The sequence below is a fragment of the Lepus europaeus genome, chromosome 3 (assembly GCF_033115175.1).
Source record: "Lepus europaeus isolate LE1 chromosome 3, mLepTim1.pri, whole genome shotgun sequence".
NCBI classification, from domain to species: domain Eukaryota; kingdom Metazoa; phylum Chordata; class Mammalia; order Lagomorpha; family Leporidae; genus Lepus; species Lepus europaeus.
This window is the reverse complement of record NC_084829.1, coordinates 153,011,705-153,031,586: the sequence shown is the minus strand read 5'-3', so window position 1 is coordinate 153,031,586 and position 19,882 is coordinate 153,011,705. Positions and strand designations below refer to the sequence as shown.

General features: G+C 38.7%; 1 protein-coding gene across 4 annotated transcripts in view; it reads right to left on the bottom strand.

Annotated features, from left to right (window-relative positions):
- Nucleotides 1–19,882, bottom strand: part of ESR1 (estrogen receptor 1) — a 464,974-nt gene that overhangs the window by 205,276 nt on the left and 239,816 nt on the right. The gene's annotated exons all lie outside the window — the stretch shown is intronic.

Genomic DNA, 19,882 nt, shown 5'->3' with positions numbered 1-19,882 from the left:
TGGCAAATTTGAGTATATTTTACATCAACCATCATAATAAACTCATATGGAAAGCTCACTGCAAGCCAAATACAACATTGAAAGCTTTATATCCATTCTTCTGCAATCTTATTAAGCTTATGATATTGTTATTCTTTTTGACAAATAACAGAACTGTCTAAAGAGGTTAAGTATTTTATTTAAGATCATATAGCTAGAGACAGAGCTAAGATTCAAATCCAAGCTAAGATTCCAAAAACTAAGTGATTAAACCACAATGATACACCATGTATTATTAACAATACCTAATATCTGTGTCAATTTGTAATTAATAAAAAGCAATGAAGGGCTTTCAGTCTCAGAATAGCATTACAGGACAGTTAGTATTTTCACACAGATGTTTTCTAAGAGAATGGAACCATTCAGGAGTGATCATTATCTTAACAACATGCCATGTCTCTACAAACATTAACAGGAAGTATAAACCACAAACTACAAAGAGCCAACAAACCTGAGCTTGTTTGATCCCTGGAAACAAAGTCAGAACCAGTGGGTAAGCTGAAATTAGGAGTATTTAGGCCAACTCCAAATCCAGGTCTATTGAGGAAACGATGAGGTTTTGTCGTTTTTATGTAAACTGTCTCTCCATCACCAAGTTGCCTAGTCTCTGAGGTAAGTCAGTGACAACATCTAAAATCCCCTAAGGTCTTCATGACTTACATAATAGATGTTCAAGAAAGGTTATCTTTAAATTATTTAGGTTAGGAAGTTTGCAATGGGCTTGACATATATTATGTTAGCTTTTTATAATAAAACAGCCAACAATTTAAATATAAAATAAATATAATAGTGATTAGCCCCTTAAAGCAAGCTTTCAAAGATATAAATACTTAAATATAATTCTGTATGTTTCCCACTAAGTTTTATTTGCCCAACTAAACATAAATTCAACCACGTGTTACCTCCAGGCCTGACCAGCACATTTGTTTATAAACAACTCTTTGCATACTTTACTTTAGGAACTCTCTAAGGGCTAGGGTATATTTTTGTGACCATCAAGAAGTCAGGCCTCAAAGGTACTGGTTTACACCCACTGGATAATTTTTCAAGCAAACACCCCCAGACCAGCCTATGTGATGTTCACCAGAAACTTCTCAAACATCACTATATTTCTAGCTTTTTTTCTTTTTTTCATTCTACAAAGCAGAAACTAGAAACAAGGCAGTCACTAGCTCTGGGGACTCAAGCCTCAGCCACGTCCATCGCATCGATAATAACAGAGAGTCCAGGTATCTTTGGTTACCTCAACACACTTTGTTCTTGAGTCTTTTCATGTGGTTCAATAACTGTAGCAACAACATGGTCATCGGCTTATGCCACTACAATGATAATAGCATAATCACTTTCAGAAGAGATTCAGTTTTGCACTAATAAATAAACAAAACAATCTTGTTCATCCCAACAGCTTTCTCCATTTCTAATCTGTAGATCATTAAACATATCTGAACATGGTGAAAAACTCTGGCCTGACAGATAAAATGCCTTTTTTGAAATTATATCAAATATTAAATAATATCAACCAATTAAATAATAAGATTTTTTAAAAACAGCCATCATGTACTCCATATAAATTTTATTGGCAACTTCTACAATATAGCTAAACCAAATGTATTGATTGATGTTTTTGTTGAAGAGGACTAGTATTTTGTGTGCACAATGATTCCTAAGTCACAATTTTGGTCTATGGGATACTAACACTTACTATGCATGCACCTATCATTCATGATGATCTATGTCATTAAAAGGTCAGCGAGAGAGTGTAGTACAATGAAAAGAGCATTGAACCACAGTCAGGCAACTTGGCTTCTTGCCTGAGCAGTTAAGGAGCTATACGACCTGGACAAGAACAATGAGCTGAAAAACAAAAAGGCAGACTAGGTGATCTTCAGTTCTTTTCAGTCCAAAAATATTTATTACCCTAATTACAACTATTGAAAAAAAAAAAAAAGAAGCAGCAGCAGCACAGGGAAATTCTTGGAGTCTTAGGCTTACAGAATTTAAAAGTTGTAATTCACTCATATAATTAGTATACCAAAATTTCTAAAGTTTTTAGGTTCTATCATCAAGAGTCCTTACAGCATATCAAGAATCATCTAATTTTTTGAAAAGCAAATTATAGGAACAAGAGAAACACATTCTAAAATGTTTGCCTGGCCTTGAGACACTGCCAGCATTTCTTCTAACTTTCAAGGTAAGATATAGCCATTTTTAAAATTCATCTGAGGCCGGCGCTGTGGATTAACAGGCTAATCCTCCACCTCGCGGGACTGGCACACCGGGTTCTAGTCCCGGTTGGGGCACCAGATTCTATCCTGGTTGCCCCTCTTCCAGGCTAGCTCTCTGCTATGGCCCGGGAAGGCAGTGGAGGATGGCCCAAGTCCTTGGGCCCTGCACCCGCATGGGAGACCAGGAGAAGCACCTGGCTCCTGGCTTCAGATCAGTGAGATGCGCTGGCCACAGCGGCCATTGGAGGGTGAACCAACGGCAAAAAGGAAGACCTTTCTCTCTGTCTCTCTCTCTCACTATCCACTCTGCCTGTCAAAAAAAAAAAAAAATTTCATTTGAAAGAGAGGGAGGGAGGAAAGGAGAGAAAGAGAGCAAATATGCTTCTATTTCCTAGTACACCCTCCAAATGCCCATAAACATGGGGACTAATCTGGTCTGAAGCCAGGAATTGGAAACTCAATCAATGTCTCCCATGTAGGTGGCAGGAATCCAATTACTGGAGCCAACACCACTGTTTCCCAGGGACTGTATGAGTAAGAAGTTAGATTCAGGAGTTGGAGCTAGATATACAACCTGGGGCTGCAATATAGGATATGGATCTCAACCAGCATCTTAACCACGAGGTTAAGTAAATGAGATCACTGTTTTTCCTTCTTCTAAGAGACAAAATGGGGAAAGGTATTGTGCAACAATGTGTTATGTGGCCACTCGGGATGACCACATCCCATGCTGGAGTACCTGGGACAGACTCCCACTTCTACTTGTGATCCAGCTTCCACGTAATATCCCTGGGAAGCAGCACATGATGACTCAAGAACTCCCTGCCACCTTTGCAGGAGACCTGGATGCTGATCCTGGCCGTTGGCTTCAGCCTGGCCCAGCCCCATCTGTTGGGGACATTTGGATAGTGAACCAGCAGATGGAAGCGATCTCTCTCACTCAGATAAACACCCCTACACTCTGCCACTCAAATTAATAAAAATAAATAAATGAACTTTTAAAAAAGATAATAACCTCCACATAGGCTATCAAATCACTCAAGCATAAAAATTTAATCAAAGTTTTTAGTTCACAATAGTTTGTTAGGATTATGTTTTGTGTAAGTTTTATAATAATCACAAGGCTATAATAGAAATGCAAAAGTCAAAAAGAATCCTAAGCACATCATAGAGAAAAATCACATAATGACAAAGAAAAATAGAAAAAAATAAAAGAAAAGAGGATCTAACAGAAAATAAAAAGTAACAGTAGTACATCCTTACTTATCAATGATCACCTTGAATGTAAACTGATCAAATTCTATAAACAAAAGACAGACAGTAGGGAGATCCCAGCTGGCTGAATAGGATATAGCCACACTAACTTAGGCTGCTCTGAGATATGAAAAGAACAAAGAACGGACTATGTTTCCAGGGGTCTGACTGATGAAATTTTGGGCAAAGAAGTTAAAAAGGAAAAATGAAGACTCCACAGGACAAGAAGAGAGAAAACAGAAAACACTACAGCCAGCCATGTGGTGCAGTCAGCTGCCATCAGTGGTAGGAAGAAATTGCCGACCGCCCTATGACCTGCAGTTTCAGCTGAAAGGGAATTCCACAGTCACACACTGACTAGGGTCCGAGCAACTTCCAGGCTTGGATCAGGGATGCCACCTTGCGTCCTTCCCCTTCCCCTCTCCCACAGAGCAAACTATACTCAGCAGCAGAAAGCCACACAGCTTGCCTCTGCTCTCCCACTAGCATCACAGCCAGAGTCAAGGCAAGCTGTGGGGCAAAAAACAGATCCACCGTATCCTGCAACTGTGAGAGGTTTTGGGCATCAGCCCCAGAGCTACGCTCACACTCTACGTGAGCAAGAGAGATTAACCTTAGTTTCTGGGGGCTAACACCAAAATTAGTGCATAAAAAATCTGTTCCTACACTCAGAGATCTAGGTAATGACCCCACTATACCCTGAGACCCCAGGATTGTAATATTTCGTTCTAAATTTCTCAGTGCCGCTGGAATCTACTCAGTAGTGCACATAGGGAAGGACCTACCTGCATTCCACCTCTCTGGACTCCTACCTTCCAGAGTAAAATCTCATGTATACCTTGTAGTCACTCTGTCAGACTGTACGAGGGTTCAGTTCACATCCCCTAATGCTAAGAATAGGGTAGTCAGTATTATAAGTCACAGCACAAGTTGGACTTTCCTAGCAGGACCTCAGAAAGGGTCCATATGTGTCACACAGTACTAGCACCACAATAATTGCTGCCACAAGCCCCAGAATCACTCAGACTTGCCAGCAACAACACAATAAGCAAAAGTAAAGAAAGAAGAATGAAGAAAGTCTACAAAAAATATGGAATATCATCACATTTTAAATATTCATTTATAGGCATTCTAGAAGGAAAAGAAGGCATTGAGAACCTGCTAAATGAAATAATAGTTGAAAATTTCCCAGGTCTTGAAAGAGACATGGACATCATCCAGATTCAAGAACCTCAAAGAACCCCAAACAAACTAAAAAAAAAAAAAGAAAAAAAAAAAAAAGCTTCTCCAAGGCATATTGTTGCCAAATTGTCAAAAGTTAAGGACAAAATGAGAATTCTAAAGACACTAAGAGAAAAGCATCAAGTTATATATAAAGGAAAACAAATTAGATTAACACCAGAATTCTTAGTGGAAACACTACAGGCCAAAGAGGATGAGATAATATATTCAAGGTCTTAAAAGAAAAAACTTCCAACAAAGAAATTTTATCCCAAGAAATTATACTTTAAAAGTGAAGAAGAAATAAAGTATTTTCCAGAAAGGCAAAACCCAAAAAAATTATCACTACCAGACCAGCCTTACAAGAAATTATGAAAGGTATCCTGCATTAGAAGTAAGCATCATGAAAACACATAACACCATCAAATTCACTAACAGAGCAGGTAGAATCATTGTCCAACCAACAAATTAACAGGTCTTAGTTCTTATCCATTTTTTTCCTTTTTTGTAAAGATCTTATTTATTTCTTTGAAAAGCAAATTTACAGAGAGAGAGAGGAACAGACACAGAGAGATCTTCCATTCACTGGTTCACTCCCCAAATGGCTATAATGGCAGGAGCTGGGCCAATTTAAAACTGGGAGCCAAGAGCTTCATCTGGTCTCCCACATAGGTGCAGTTGCCCAGACACTTGGACCACCCTCTGATGATTTCCCAGATACATTAGTAGGGAACTTTAGAAGTGGAGCATCTGAGACTTGAACCAGACCCATATAGTATGCTGGTTTACCTACTGCACCACAGCACCAGCCCCAGTTCTTATCTATTAGTACTAACCTTGATGTAGATCGATTAAATTCACCAGCCAAAAGATTCAGATTGGCTGAATGAATAAAAAACACGACTCCACAATATACTGTCTATAAGAAACTCACTTCACAAATAAAGACACACAGAGACTGAAAGTGAAGGGTTGGAAAAAAATATACCATGCAAATGGCAATCAAAAATAAGCAAGCATAGCTGTTCTGATATCAGATAAAGCAGTTTTTTAATCAACAACTGTAAAGAGAAATAAAGAACATTATATTTAGATAAAATGTTCAATTCAGCAAGAAGCTATATAAGTCATAAATATATATGCACCTAAAACAAGACCATCTAGATATATACAGAAAATATTATTATACATAAAGGGAAAGATAGATTCCAATACAATAATGAGTGATTCCAACACCCTGCTTTCATCATTGGAAAGAGCACTCAGACCAAAAATCAATAAAGATACATCAGAGTTGAAATATACTATTCAGCAAATGGGCCCAACAGATATTTACAGGACATTACACCCAACATCTACAGAATAAACGTTCTTCTCATCAGCACATGGAACATTTTTAAGGATAGACCAATATATTAGGCCACAAATCAAGTCTCAGCAAATGTAAAAAGATTGAAATAATATCATGTATCTTCTCAGACCATACATGGATAAAACTAGAAATGAAAAACAAGAATATAAAACTCATAAATACTTGGAAATTAAGCAACATACTATTGAGTGATCAATATGTCACTGAAGAAGTTAAAAAGGAAGTAAAAAAATTCTTGAAATAAATGAAAATGAAACACAACATATTAAAAACATGTGGAATATAGCAAAAGCAATATTTAAGAGGGAAGTTTATAGCATTAAGTGGTTATATTTTTAAAAAGAGGAAATGTCTCAAATTAAAATTTAATTATGCAGCCAGCACCATGGTTCACTAGGCTAATCCTCTGCCTTCGGTGCCGGCACACCGGGTTCTAGTCCTGGTTGGGGTGCCAGTTCTAGTCCTGGTTGCTCCTCCTCCAGTCCAGCTCTCTGCTGTGGCCTGAGAAGCCAGTAGAGGATGGCCCAAGTGCTTGAGCCCTGCACCAGCAAGGGAGACCAGGAGGAAGTACATGGCTCCTGGCTTCAGATCGGCACCGCACACTGGACATAGCGGCCATTTGGGGGGTGAACCAACGGAAAAGGAAGACCTTTCTCTCTGTCTCTCTCTCACTGTCTAACTCTATCTGTCAAATAAATTTAAAAAAAAAAACTATACTATATCAAACTCAGAAGCTTTTGCACAGCAAAGGAAATGATCAATAGAGTGAAGAGACCTCCAACAAATGAGAAAAAAGTATTTACAAACCACCTATCTGATAAAGGATTAATATCCCCAAAATATCAGTGACTTTCAAAACTCAATACAAAAATACAGCTGAGAAATAGGCAGTGGACTTCAATAGGCAATTCTCAAAAGAAGAAATATAGATAGCCAACAAACATATGAAAAAATGTTCAATATCACCAGCTGTCAACGAAATGCAAATCAAAACCACAATGAGATATAACCTCATCCCCATCAGAATGGCTAAAATAAAACACAGGGAGTTACAAATGCTGGAGAGAATGTGGAAAAAGGAGAACACTTATACACTGTTGGTGGAAATGTAAATTAGTGCATCCAGTGTGGATATTTCTTTAAAAACTTGAAATAGTCTTGCCATTTGATCCAGCAATCCCTCTACTAGGTATATATGCAAAAGACTTGAACACAATGTATCAAAAAGATACGTGCACCACCATGTTCATAGCAGCATGGTACATACACAATAGCCAAAATTTGGAATCAACCAAAGTGCCCATCATCGGGTGAATAAAGAAAATGAGGTATGTGTACACAATGGAAAGTTATTCAAATATAAAAAATAATGAGATTCTGCCATTTGCAGCAAAATAGATGCAACATGTTGAATGAAATAATCCAGACCCAGAAAAACAGATACTGCATGTTCTCCCTCACATGTGGGAGCTAAAATTTAAAAAACAAAGAAAAAAAAAGAAAAAAGAAATAAATTGGTAGCTTTGGGATCTACATGGAAGGAAGGCCTATACTTCCAGGAATGGAGAAGTCCCTACCTGTACTTCCAGGGAAGAAGTCTTTGTCAAGGTCCCTGTGGGTGCCTAAAGGTCAACCAATGAGGATCAGACCCGCCTCAACCTTTAAATCCCATGCCCTGAATCTATAAAAGGAGCCCTCCCAACCTCTGATGCACGACTTCCCCGGACCCCGCTCTGTTGCTCCGTTGGAACCGGGGAACCTCGCCAGGGAGCGGAACCCCAATAAAAACCTGTGAGTTAACTGATTCGTCTGCCTGGGAAGATTTGTTACGCAATGGACACCTTGCATAAATGTCTGTGTGTGTCAGGACTGCTGCAAACATAGTTTTGTAAAACTGTTTTATAAATTTGTCAAACCAGTGGTTAAGAATGTTATGCTACTATAGTTTAAATTATCAGTGATTACTTTAAAATGTACTGTAATTGATGAAATGGTCACTTTTCCATCAATTATTGCTAATAGCTGCTGTCAACATTGCCACTAAATTAGGGTCTTTTAGGTTTTTTTCTTACCAAACCTCTCATTTGGTGAAGTACTAAGCCTTTTGACTATAACGTAAATTTGAAATGATATATCAAAAACCAAAAAGAGATGGAAAGAAGATGGGCGAGAGAGTAGGTAAGGTAGGGAAGAAGGGAATACCATCATGTTCTTAGAATAGTATTTACAAATCACGTTGAATCTTTAAAAACTATTTACAAACTAAAAGTAAAAATTTTTAAAAACACGCAGACAGTAACTGAATGGCTAAAATATTAACAAAACCCATTGATTTCCATGTCTATTTTTGTGCCAGTACCAGGTTATTTTGATTATAACTGTCCTATTTATGTATTGAAATCTGATACTGTGATGCCTCCAGCTTTGTTTTTGTGCTCTCCTATGAATTTTAGCATCACTTTTTGTAGATCTGAGTAGAATGTCATTGGTAATCTGATTGGGATTGCATTGAACCTGTAAATTGCTTTTAGTAGTACGGACATTTTGATGATATTAACTCTTCCAATCCACAAACATGAAAGCTTTTTCCATGTTTTTGTGTGTGTCTTCTTCTATTTATTTCTTTAATGTTTTGTAATTTTTATAGAGATATTTCACCTCCTTTGTTAAACTCATTCCAAGGTATTTAAATTTTCTGTAGCTATTGTGAATGGGACTGATCTTACAAGTTCTTTCTCAGCCATGGCATTGTCTGTGTCTGCAAAGGCTATTAAATTTTGTGTGTTGATTTTTTTTAAGCTTTATTTATTTTATTTGAAAGTCAGAGTTACACAAAGAGAGGAGAGGCAGAGAGAGAGGTTTTCCATCCACTGGGTCACTCCCCAGATGGCCACTACAGCCGGAACTGCACTGATCTGAAGCTGGGAGCCAGGAGCTTTTTCCAGGTCTCCCACCCTGGCCATCTTGTACTGCTTTCCCAGTCCATAGCAAAGAGCTGGATAGAAAGTGGAGCAGCTGGGACTAGAACCAGCACCCATATGGGATGCTGGCACTTCAGGCCAGGGTGTTAACCCAATGCTCCACAGTGCCGGCCCCTCATGTGTTGATTTTATATCTTGCAACTTTACCAAACTCTCTTAAGAGGTCCAGCAGTCTCAAAGAGGAGTCTTTTGGTTTCCCTATAATAGGATCATGTCATCCGCAAACAGGGATACTTTGACTTCCTTTTTTCCAATTTGTATCCCTTTTTTTTTTTTTTTTTTTTTACTGCCTAATGGCTCTGGCTAAAACTTCCATAACTATATGGAATATGAATGTTGAAAATGGGCATCCTTCTCTGGTTCCAGATCTTAATGTAAATGCTTCCAACTTTCCCCATTCAGTATGTTATTGGCTGTGGGTTTGTCAATAGAGACCCAGAAATCAATCCATGCATCAACAACCAACTTTGACATAGGAGCCAAAATCAATCCCTGGTACAATAAGTCTCAAACAAATGGTGCATGGAACATTGGATCTCCACATGCAGAAGTATGAAACAAGACCTCTACTTTACACCTTATACAAAAATCAACTCAAAATGGATCAAGGACATGAATCTATGTCCTGATACCATCAAATTACTAGAAGAGATCATTCGTGAAATTCTGCAAGACCTTGGCATAGGCAAAATCTTCTTGGAAGAGATTACAGAAGCACAGGCAATAATTGCAAAAGTAAACAAATGGGATTATATCAAGGTAACAACCTTCTGTACTGCAAGGAAACACTCAGTAAAGAGGCAACTGACAGGATGAGGGAAAATGTAAACTATGCAACTGATAAAGGATTAATAAATTCAAGAAACTCAACAACAGAACAAACAATTCAGTTAAGAAATGGGCAAAGGTCTTGAATAGGCATTTTTCAAAAGAGGAAATTCAAAGGGCCAACAGACACACAAAACAATGCTCATCAGGATCACTAGCCATCATTGAAATGCAAATCAAAACCACAATGAGGTTTCACCTTACCCCAGTTAGAATGGTTCTCATACAGAAATCAAAGAACTATAAATTCTGGTGAGGATGTAGGGTAAAGGTTACCCTAATACACTGTTGGTGGAAATGTAACCTAGAACAACCATTGTGGAAGACAGTATAGAGTTTCCTCAGAAATCTGAAAATCGATCTACCTACTATATGCTCCAGACATCCTATTTCTAGGAATTTACCAGTAGAATTGAAATCAGCATATGATTATTTGTATCCCTATGTTTACTGCAACACAATTCATGATAGCTAAGATATGGAATCAACTCAGCTGTCCACTAACCAATAACTAGATAAAGAAAATGTGGAATATATATACTATGGAATATCATTCAGCCATAAAAAATAATGAAATCTTGTCTTTTGCAACAAAATGAATGCAACTAGAAATCATTATACTTAGCAAAATGAGCCAGTCCCAAAAAGACAAATATCATGTTTTCCCTGATTTGTGGTAACTAACAGAGTACACAAAAATGTAACATATATGACCAAAATTAACATTTTTTTTATATTTTTTTTTATTTGACAGGCAGAGTGGATAGTGAGAGAGAGAGACAGAGAGAAAGGTCTTCCTTTTTGCTGTTGGTTCACCCTCCAATGGCCGCTGCGGCCGGCTCACTTCGCTGATCCGATGGCAGGAGCCAGGTGCTTCTCCTGGTCTCCCATGGGGTGCAGGGCCCAAGCACTTGGGCCATCCTCCACTGCACTCCCAGGCCACAGCAGAGAGCTGGCCTGGAAGAGGGGCAACCGGGACAGAATCCGGTGCCCCAACCGGGACTAGAACCCGGTGTACCGGTGCCGCAAGGAGGAGGATTAGCCTGTTAAGCCACGGTGCCGGCCTCAAAATTAACATTTTGAGATTAAATAATTATTTACAGCCTTTGTCTTCACTGTTGAGGAACAGTGTCTTTTTTTTCTTCTTACTATTTAATGAATTATTTACTTAATGGAGGGTTAAGATTATGATTATAAAATAAACTGAAAGTATGTCATTATAAAAAAATTAAAATAACAAATAACAAAACCCAACTGTATGTTGCCAACAATTGATTCACACATTGGCTAATGGTGAAGGAGTAAGATACACCATGCAAGTGGAAGCCACCAAAGAGCAAGATATTTATACTTAGTCAGATAAAATAGACTTTAACTTGAAACTATAAGATAAGCAGTGAAAGCCATTATATGAGGATAAAAGGGTCAATTCTTCAAGCGGTTATAAAAACTATAAATATACAGCATCCAACATCAGAGCACCTAAATATATAAAGCAAATATTAATAAACATGAGGGAAGAGATAATGTCATGATTTAAACAGAACTTGGCTACCCAAACTCATGTAGATGTCTAAATATTAAAGTCTTAGATTAATGAATAATGTGTTAATTGTTGATATTAAGGACAGAGGCTTGATGGCTTGATCCAATTATGGTATAAACCTCTTTACTAAGTATCTCCTCTGAGGTATTTTTTATATATCAGCAAAAAGCTGATTAATGCAGAGATATTATAATATAATAATAGGAAGGGGCTTTAATACTCTACTTCCAGCAGTGGACAGATCATTCAGACAGAAAATCAATCAGTATGTCTCCCACTTAAACTACCTATTAGTTGGGGCCAGTGCTGTGGAACCACAGTGCCTGAAGTGCTGGCATCCCATATGGACACCGCTTCTAGTCCCGGCTGTTGCTCTTCTGATCCAGCTCTCTGCTATGCCCTGGGAAAGCAGTGGAAGATGGACCAAGTCTTGGGTCCCTGAACCCGCGTGGGAGACCCAGAGGAAGCTTCTGGGTCCTGGATTTGGGTTGGCACAGCTCTGGCCGTTGCGGCCATCTGGGGAGTGAACTAGCAGATGGAAGACCTCTCTCTAACTCAATTTATTCACTCTATTAATTCATGCATATAACTCTTTATTGACTGCCTGTGATATGTAGGCTCTGACCCAAGTGTTTATTATATACATCTGTGAACAAAATATACAAACACACTTTACTTACTTGTAAAGCTGACTTTTAAAGCTTACATTTTAGTGAGAAGACAGACATAAGAAACAAAATTTTAAAATTAACTACATGATATGAGTGTTGGGGGTGAGTCAAACGTTTTGGCTTAAGTGGTTTGCAACATGGAGTAAGATGACAGAGAAAGCACTGAAGACAGGGAAATCAGATTTAGGCTTGAACAAATTGAATCTGAGATATTTTAATTATTTTCATACCCCAGTGAAGAGGAAATGAACAGTTGTACATATGAGTCAGTGACTTGGGAGAGGGTTTGGGCTGGGATTATGAATTTAGGGGTTATCAACATACAAGTGGTATTCAATGCCATGGGACTAGATGACATCACCAAGAAGTATAAGACAAAGAAGAGAAGAGGTCTCCAGACTGAACCCTAGGGCACCCCAACATTAAGAAGCCAAGAGGGCCTTCTCTCACCAGGTATCCTCTTGAGAGTGACATTATCTTTAAACCCTGCATAGCAATCCCTGATATGCCAAGGCTATGCCCAGGGAAGACAGGGCAACCTGGAATTCAAACTATTTCCTTAAAATCAACCAACTTTCAGTGACTACCCAAAATGCTTCACTGTGGGAGCAGACACATGTGGGCTCCATGCAGAGTGCAGCAGATTCACATGTCACTCCAAGGAAAGGCCAGGGTGCCTATCAGAAAGTACACCATGATACACAAGGCCATCCAAGGGTCTCTGGCAAACAACCCAGCCCTGGAGAAGCTATTGGGGAAATAGCTTCTGGGGAAATGTGGGCTTTTTGTCCACCAAGGAGGATCTGTGATCAGGGTCATGCTCCTGGCCAATAAGATGCCATCTGCCACCTGTGCTGGTGACACTGTCCATAGAGAAGTCATGGAACCAGCTCAGAACACTGGTCTGGGGCCCAAAAAAGCCTCCTTTTTCCAGGTTTTAGTCACCCCCAATAAAACCTCCAGGCCACCACAGAAATCCTGAGTGACATGAAGCTGACAGAGACAAAGTGGGAGCCAGCAAAGTCGCACTGCCGCACATACAGAACACCTCCCTCTTCTCCTTTAAGCCGATCATAGAACAGCTGTCCAACAATGGCAGTATCTACAACGCCAAAGTGATTGACAACATCAGTGGGAATTCTGTATTCTTGAGTCCTGGGTGGAGGGTGTCCTCACATTGCCAGTGTTTGTCTGTAGCTTGGTTACCTCCCTATTGCCACAGTACCTCACTCTGTCATCAGTGGATACTAGTGAGTCCTGGCTTTATCTGTGGAGACTGAGTATACCTCCCCACCACAGGTACTAAGAAAATCAAGGACTTCTTAGCTGATGCACCTGCCTTTGTGGCTATTGCCTCCATAGCCTCCATGACCATCGCTGCCACTGATGCTGCTATTGCCAATAGGACATTAATCTTTGGATTCAGGTGATCCCATCACACTGTCAAAGTTGCTCAATCTACATTAAGGTATCTGAAAGTAACACAGTTTTTACAAGGATAATTCTGCTCCCTATCAACTGCACCAACAGTCATAGGGGCTTTCATCTTTCTTTCATCCCCATCAGGTAGCTGGGTATAGCTATCAAGGACATCCCCTGCATAATTATTCATCCTATTTTTATCATGCATGCTAAACTAATGGACATTTCCTTTGCCATGGAAATTCATAGCCATAATTCCTTTGTCTTGGAATATGGTCTCACTGATTATTTTGTCTGACATCAATGTGGTTGTTACATACTGACACCTTTCACACTCCTTGCTACTACCAGAGCTGCCACCACTACTAAAGCAGAAATGAATAGCTATCCATGGGTCAACTATGAATCTGCTTGGCAAATTCCCTTATCTCCCAGGTCAAAAAATAATTGATGTCGTAATCACATCCAGAAGAATAAGATGGCTAATTACACCCCACTGAAGTGTATATATGTATTTGTGTCATATGTTTATATGTCAACCATATTTTTAATCAATTTTTCATGACAAATGTGAGTGGTAGCATAGCAAACCACAATAAAGAGGTATGCTAGAAAGAAAAAGAACTCTGGGGTACAGAAGGTTAAGCTGCTTGCCTTGCCAGCATCCCATATGGGTGCCAGTTCAAGTCCTGGCTGTTCCACTTCTGATCCAGCTCCCTGCTAATGTGCCTGGGAAATAAATGGAAGACTGCCCAAGTGTTTGGGACCCTATGCCCATGTTAGAAGTAGCTCCTGGCTCCTGGCTTTGGCTTGTCCCAGCCCTGGCTGTTGTGGACATCGAGGGAGTAAAGCAGCAGATAGAAGATATTCCTCCCTCTTTCCCTTCCTCTCTCCCTCCCTCTCCCGACTCTCCCTCCTTCCATCTCTCTTTGTAATTCTAACTTTCAAATAAATAAATAAATTTTTTAAAAGAGAAAAGAAAGAATGAAAAAAACACTTTGAGGGACCAGCGCTGTGATGTAGCAAATGGGGCCACCACCTGCAGTGCCCATGTCCCATGTGGGCACTGGTTCGGTCCCGGCTGCTCCACTTCTGATCCAGCACTATGCTGTGGCCTGGGAAAGCAGTGGAGGATGGCCCAAGTGCTTGGGCCCCTGCATCCGCATGGGAAGACCTGGAGGAGGCTCCTGGCTCCTGGCTTCTGATCAGCTCAGCTCCATATGTTGCGGCCAATTGGGGAGTGAACCAGTGGATGAAAGACTTTCTCTCTCTCTGCCTCTCCTCTCTCTGTGTAACTCTTTCAAGTAAATAAATAAATCATTAAAAAGGAAAAACACTTGGAGTCCAAAATATAGAATTCCAAGCTCACTTTTGCTCCATAGCTGTAGGTCTTGGTTTTCTTATCTAGAAGATGATGAGGCTGGGTTGGATCAGTGATTTGCACACTGTGCTCCTTGAAACTGGAGTTCCAAGGTTTCTCATGAACACCATGTTCAACTGAGGAAAGGCTATGACAAACCAGTCTGCTTTAATTTGTTTTTCTACACTGAGGATCTGCTTCTCCTTCTAAAGAGTTTGATTGGTGGAAAACGTTGCAAAGCATCAGATTTGTTTACTAATGGTCCTATATTTGATTCAATTCCTTGATTCAGAATGTTTCTCATTACAAATGCAGAAAGATGTAGAGGAAATCTTTGGATATATTAATCATGTCTATGATATAAATTGATAAAATGTTTTAATGTCATAAATATTTAGGTTGTTGCTTAAAATAACCAGAATCTCTTTGGTGAGGAGAAAATATCTTTTCTTTACTGTGTTTCTTAAATCAAATACTAAAAATGAACACTCAAAGCTATCTTTCGCAAAAGTTGGAATTGTATGCAGTTACCCTTCAGAAAATACTGGGTAATCTCAAGAAAGTAATTTCCATTTGTGCTTTAATTTATTGATTTGATTCTGTCACTTCTAACATTAATAATTTGTTGTTTAATTTTGCTGAAATATAAGCAAAGTCAGATTAAAGGGAATTGAAAACACAATCCCTGGGTTGAAATTTCATCCCATAAATAAAGCAAATTACAGTAACTCACAACAACAAATACCAAAATTAGGGAATAAGGAAGTAATTTATTTTCTAACTCTTTAGCATCTGAGTTATTCCAGACACATACATATACTTTTTTTTTAATCTATATTAGTTGTACCAGGATATTTCAAAACACTCATGGAAAAGTAAGTTTATTTGGGGGCAAAAATGTTGAAATGATGTATAGTTTTCTCAGAATATGCATTTTCCTTTAACTTTTTGAAGACCTTATTTTCTCTAAAATTGCAACAGTAATTTTTTATTATTATTGTTTTAAAATATTTCTAAAAATCAAACTGCAACGCTGTCACCAAAATAAACCAGAACCAGCTTATAGTTGCTACTTTGACTCAAATTCCTCCTTCATGTATTATGAGGAAGCCCTCCAAGATGCACCATGCCAGAGCCCTGCACATTATCTTATGTGTGCCAGCTTCCGTATCTGCCAAATGAAAATCTGGCTGCCAACACACTTTTGATAATATTATAAGGAAACAACTTCAACAAATTTGTGAAATTGTTAGCATTATAAAATGGTAACAAATTGTATTCATCCTGCAGATATATCCAGCATGTGAGACCAAAAAGATGTTTTAAGTGTGTCTGAGACATATTTTTATTTTCTACGAAGAAATTAGATACTCAGAAGTGATGAAATTGCCATTTCTTTCTTTCAAGTGAAAAAAAAAAAACAGTGCTCAGATATGATGAAATTCAACTAAGATGAGGATTCATAGGGAAATATGTAATCACTAGCACTCATGCAGTACTTTAAGTTTGTATTTACGCATGTTATGATTTCTGATCTTCACAACAAATTGGTTAGATAGAAATTATTTGTCTCCACTTTATATCTGAGGACAGGCAAGCTCATAAAAATGTCTTTAATGATGTTGCTCAGCAAGTGTGAGGAAGAGCCAGTATCTGAATCCATACTTTCACTTCCTCAGGTCACTAACCTAAGCTAGAATACCAAATTCCTGAGTAAGAATATGTAACCTGCAAGTCAGATGGTCTGTGTAGTGTTCTGGTTTGGACCAAAGCCAGAAGTGGTCCATAAATGCTCTGGACTTCCATTCTGATCCTTCATTCCCTCTTCCCACCCAGTCAAGTCTCAACTCATCGTCACATGCATACGTCTTCATTCAACCATGAGGACTTCGGTGCAAGGGATCAAGATCTTATTCCTTCCGGTTTTATCTACAATAACATGCATGTAAAGTACTCTAAACAAATAACAATATGAATGAATTGAGACATTTCATTAATCCATAAAACACTTTTTCTGAACATGTACTTTGGGACTTATTTAGTCGCTTGATCAGAGGAGGGGACAGAGGCAAGCCCCTGTCATCGTGGGGATGATGAACTCTATAGGAAGACAGACACTGTACAACTGATCATAACAGTGATGGGGACTCAAAGAAATGCTATGAAAACCTGAACACAATTTTCAAACCTAGACATGGGAACAGAATTTAATCTGCAGTTTAAAGTTGAAGGAGAGGGAGATGCGTATAGAGGAAAAAGCAAAGGTAATAGAGCAACCAGCACATGCACTAAGATGGGAAAGCACCTCATCTAAGCCACATCTTAAATCCTGCAATTCTAAGTGCACTGCTCTGGCTCAGAACAAAATCTGCCAATGATGTTGGGATGTTCAGGGACTACAACCATCCTAACAGATTAAAATTGATTAAGTAGACAAGCATGCACTCTTGAATGTTTGAAATAATTCCTCAGTAAATTCATTCATACTTGCTATGAACATAGGGATAGGTATGTGGTTCTATTTTAGCTGAAATCAAGTTTTTTATTCCATATGTGGAGATTCTATATCCTAATTGGTAGCCACTCTAAGAAAACCAGATTGCTGTGAAGTCAGTTGGAAAATATTGTAAATATGTATTCAGTTACTGTTATTCTTTACAACTGCAAATTTTAGTTACCATTGTACTTCCAGTTGTAAGGTAACTCTTTAGTCAGTGGGAGGTTGAGGAGTTGTTATTCAAGTTGTCATGAGGCTATGTGTGTATTATCCTATGTAGTTGAAACTATAATAAACTATATTGCTTTCTGAGATGTGCTCATATCCCATAGTTTTGTGAATTTAAAGTTTGGCTTAAAAGTTGTATACATGAGTATTTAAATGGACATAAATACATGTCTTCATTATATGTAATCACTGAGTAATCCCTATGGGACACTGTGAGTTACTAAATTGTGGGTCTCCCCAAGAGTCCTATGTTGAAATCCTAACCTCCAGGACTTCAGAATGTGATTTTATTTGGAGATGGGGCCTTTAAGGAGGTAATTAAGGTCAAATGAGACATTAAGCTTAGGTCCAGAATTCAGTATGACTGATGTCTTCCTAAGAAGAGACACTGGGAGTGTGTGGGCAGAGGAAAAGCCAAGTGAAGACACAGGAGCAGGTAGCCATCTGCAAGCTAAAAAGAAGGGCCTCTGGAGAACCGAACCTGCTAACCTTGATCTCAGGCTCCAGTATCCCACAGCAGGAGACCACTAATTTCTGTTATTTAAGCCACCAGTCTGTGGAATTTTGTTAAAGTAGCCTATGTGGGCTGAAGAGTGTCTCCCCACCAAAATTCATATGCTGACCCCTTTATGACTATATTAGGAGACAGGGTCTTCACAGCAGTAATTAAGGCTAAGTGAGGTTGTAAGATCAGGACCCTAACCTAATGGAACCACTATCTTTATTAGAGGAAGAGATACAGGAGTGCACTGCGCAGAGAAAAGACCATGTGAGGACCTCAAACTTAGACTTTCAGCCTCTAGGACCATGGCAAAAGCTAATTTCTGCTGTTCAAGCCACCTAGTTTGTGGTATTGCATTATGGCAGCCCTGAAAAATGAATACAGAGAAACATTTTGTAGGCATAAAAATAAATGTGTGAGTGCATGCATGCTCAGACACACTGGCTATGTCAAGTCAAATTATCTCAATTTCTATTTGAAAATGGTGGGGATGCTTTTACTATGTATTTGCATATTTGAATTTTTGTTAGATTAAAACTGAGAATGCACAATTTATGTTTATATACCCAGACTGGACCTAGATAATTAGGGGGATAAAATAATTATATCTATAAAGTGGGATATGTGGGCACTCTCAAATTTAAAAATAAACATATTTGGGGCACATTTACAAGTTGATTATTACTATCTTTCAGAAAGCCTGGGCTATATAGAATTACCTAGCTGTAATTTCCAAATAACAATATTAAGCTTGGCTTAAAGTGCTTCAAACTAAACTTTTCTCAGATAGCTGTTAAATTCCTGTCACTTATCAAGTTACCTCCAGAAGCTTTCTGTGAGTTTAATTAAGCTTGACTAATATTCCAACAGTAAAAAGAAAGATGAATTCCTTAAATATTTAATCCATTTATGACTCAAAGTGTCATTTTCTGAATGTGGCTGTTAAATACTTAGAATTAATTATCCTTTTATTATAGCAGCTTTTTCAGACATTGAAGACATACAGTCATAGCTCACCCTATGCATAAATGTCCTTTGTTCACCAGGAAAATTTATTCCAAATCCTGCACTCAAAATCTCAACCTGATGAGCTTACTGAGGATCACAGAACTAAGCAAATAGCACATAATCATTGTAACAATCGTGCCTACTTCTTGATCTCATTTTTGTGTTTTTCCTCTCCTTCCCCTCCATCTATTTATGAGTAAAAGATTAGCTGCCTCCTATTTGTAAAATACAATTCTTTCTTTGCTGTAACTAGGTTCTCCCAAACACATCCCATGACTCCACTTGCCATCTTCAGAAAGCATTCCCTTGCTACCATTAGCAGGAAGCACAGTCATTGCCCCTCCCTCCTCCTGTATCATCCTGAAACACAGAATGCATGTGTGACTTTATTTTAGTGATGCATTCCCTGATTGTTCGCCTTTGCTGTGTTGAAAGTTATCCTAGATGAATAGCGATGTTTCACAAAATTATATCCCTAAGAACGTATGGATATCAACCAGGCAACCACATTTAGGGAGCACCTAATGCCTTCAGGATGGGACTTCTGATCCCCAAATAAGAAAACTGGAAGAATGAGAACATTAAAAGACAGACACATGCACAGCCACAAAGATAAGCACACGGGAACGAATCCTGAGTTCTTGGTCTTTTTCAGAGCTCAGCAGTCATTGAACTGTTCCCAGCACCATGCTAGACACAAAGAGCAACTGGAAAACATTTCCTGAATA